The sequence below is a fragment of the Lynx rufus genome, unplaced genomic scaffold, assembly GCF_022079265.1.
Source record: "Lynx rufus isolate CCGP_SWC_20201006 ecotype Redwood Valley unplaced genomic scaffold, mLynRuf1.p SCAF_28, whole genome shotgun sequence".
Classification (NCBI taxonomy): Eukaryota; Metazoa; Chordata; class Mammalia; order Carnivora; family Felidae; genus Lynx; species Lynx rufus.
This window is the reverse complement of record NW_025814843.1, coordinates 2,691,321-2,693,879: the sequence shown is the minus strand read 5'-3', so window position 1 is coordinate 2,693,879 and position 2,559 is coordinate 2,691,321. Positions and strand designations below refer to the sequence as shown.

General features: G+C 49.0%; 1 pseudogene; it reads left to right on the top strand.

Annotated features, from left to right (window-relative positions):
* Positions 1 to 1,965: 1,965 nt before the first annotated feature.
* On the top strand, positions 1,966 to 2,257 carry LOC124519564 (pre-rRNA-processing protein TSR2 homolog; annotated as a pseudogene).
* The last annotated feature ends 302 nt before the right edge of the window (positions 2,258 to 2,559 follow it).

The window sequence follows — 2,559 nt, the reverse complement described above, 5'->3', positions numbered from 1 at the left end:
CCTTTAGTGCCAATATTAATACAACATAAAAGGCAACTCATATTTTCATGTTTTTAAGAAAATACATACACGGTCGGATCTCACAGAACCCCTGAAAGTGTCAGAAATATTCAGGAGTCCACACTTTGAGGACCATTGAATTGATCTATCAGCTTGTAAGATACAAGCTCTATCAGTCTATCTTGTAAAGTACTGAGTGTTCTATTGTAATAGATAACAGATAATACGTAATCTCGCTTATTAAACCCAAACACATAAACTTTCCCACGTATTTATTATTTATTTAGCCACTCCCACTCTACAATTTTTATCAAACTCTGTAGAGCAGGATCAATAGCATTTACGGTATTTTATTTTATTTTGAAGACTTTTTTAAATGTTTATTTATTTCAGAGAGAGTTTGGGGGAGGGGCAGAGACGGGTGGGTACAGAGGATCTGAAGCAGGTTCTGTGCTGACAGCAGAGAGCCAGATGCGGGGTTCAAACTCACAAAGTGTGAGATCATGACCTGAGCCGAAGTTGGACACCTATCCGACTGAGGCACCCAGGCACCCGTATCTTATTTTTTAAGCCATCTCTGCACCCAACGTGGAGCTTGAACTCACAACCCCAAGATCAAGAGTCGCAGGCTCCACTGACTGAGCCAGCCAGGTGCCCTGACTGATAGAATTTTTTAACTCCTTTGTCATTCTAGGATAATAACAGGCTGGCTAACAAGATCCAAGTCCTCATCCGGCTGTCATTATTTCCCTCCCTGCTCTCAGATACTTTGTTTCATTCTCTCTGCTGTTTATTTGACACAGGCTAGTAAATACAACATTTATCAAGGGAAGATTTAAAGTGAGTTACTTGGTTTGCAACTTTCTTGCATCACCCAGAGATCACTGAATACAGTGACTAAGCATCCAACGAAAACATCTGAAGGTTTTCTAAAACTCTGAAATGCTAGATTTTCTCCCTCTAGCATGGCACTGGGACCGGGGACACAAAACCCAATCAAGTTTTCATATGCATATTTCTCATTGAAACCATTTTTCTGGAGCACTGACCACCAAAATAAAGATATGATTTTAAGATGCTATTCCTGGGGGCGCCCGCCTGGGTGGCTCAGTCAGTTAAGCGCCCGACTCTTGATTTCGGCTCGGGTCATGATCTCATGGCTTATGGGCTCAAGGCCAACATCAGGCTCCATTCTGATGGTGCAGAGCCTGCTTGGGATTCTGTCTGACCCTCTCTCTCTCTGCCCCTCCCCACTTGCTCTCTCTCGCTCTCTCAAAATACATAAATAAACACTAAACAAATTTTTTTTTAAAAAGATGCGGGGCGCCTGGGTGGCTCAGTCGGCTGAGCGCCTGGCTTCGGCTCAGGTCATGATCTCACGGTTTGTGAGTTCGAGCCCTGCGTCGGGCTCTGTACTGACAGCTCAGAGCCTGGAGCCTGTTTCGGATTCTGTGTCTTTCTCTCTGTTCTTCCCCTGCTCATTCTCTGTCTCTCAAAATAAATAAACATTAAAAAAAAAAACTAATAAAAAAAAAAGATGCTACTCCTGTTAGTGCTCCATCATCCCTAAGAACCGTTAAACAATTTCCGAGCCTTCAATTTTGCACTGTGAGTACACTATTAAAATACCCATATGTGGGGTCCGCAGCCGGATGACGGCAGGCCTGGGGGGAAATGTGCAATGTGCACGCGTGCTGGGGTCCCCGGCCGGCCTTGCAGATGGCTGTGGAGGATGACTTCAGGGAACGTAGAGCCAGGAGAAAGCCAAGCGGCTTCGGGGGACACTGGAACAGTCCTTCAGAAGTGCACACCTCCGCGAATAAAGGGCTCCCTGTCTGGACCTTTACCCACCAAGCGGATGGGGCCCAGGAGTTGGATGAGGAGGAAGGCTTCCTTGGGCAGCTGGCGACCAAGGGGTTTGATGTGTTCAGGAGGATGGGAGTCTGGTCCAGGTGAGCTGCAGACATGTTCCATCACCTCCAGAGCGCAGATGGGGCTGCTCTGAGAGGGGCGGCCTCCCACATCACCCAGAGAAAGTGCAGGACCAGAGCCACCGCACTTAGGACAGCCAGATAGCGGGATGAGCTCGAGGTTGAGGCAGACGGCGTGGAGGGGACGAAGGTCACAGCTGGGAATGGTGCAGCCGGGACACATGGGGTCGGCCCCCCAGCCTGCACCCTTTGGTCCAGACTCCCAGACCATTAGGGTAGACGATCTGGTGCGGGATGGTTGGCCCATTGCTGGGAGAAGGAAATGAGTGGGGCTGGAAATGGTTTGTGTCTTTGTTTGCTCGTTGTTTTGAGACTTGTTTGTCTCATTCCTTCCCTCTCCCCCATTCCCCTGTCCAGCTCCCACCAGAGGAGGAAGAGCTTTAGGATGCTTGGTCTTGGGGTGACGGGAACTGGCTCGCCACACCCCCTCGGGCCTTCATTTACTATCTGAGCGATGAGGCCAGTTTCCCCACACCGCGTCTCTTGGGTAAGAGGAAGGACGAGCGGGTGTGGGTGTGGCTGGAGTAGCTACACGCTGGTTGCCGGCGGGCAGGTGGGTTTGTGAAGA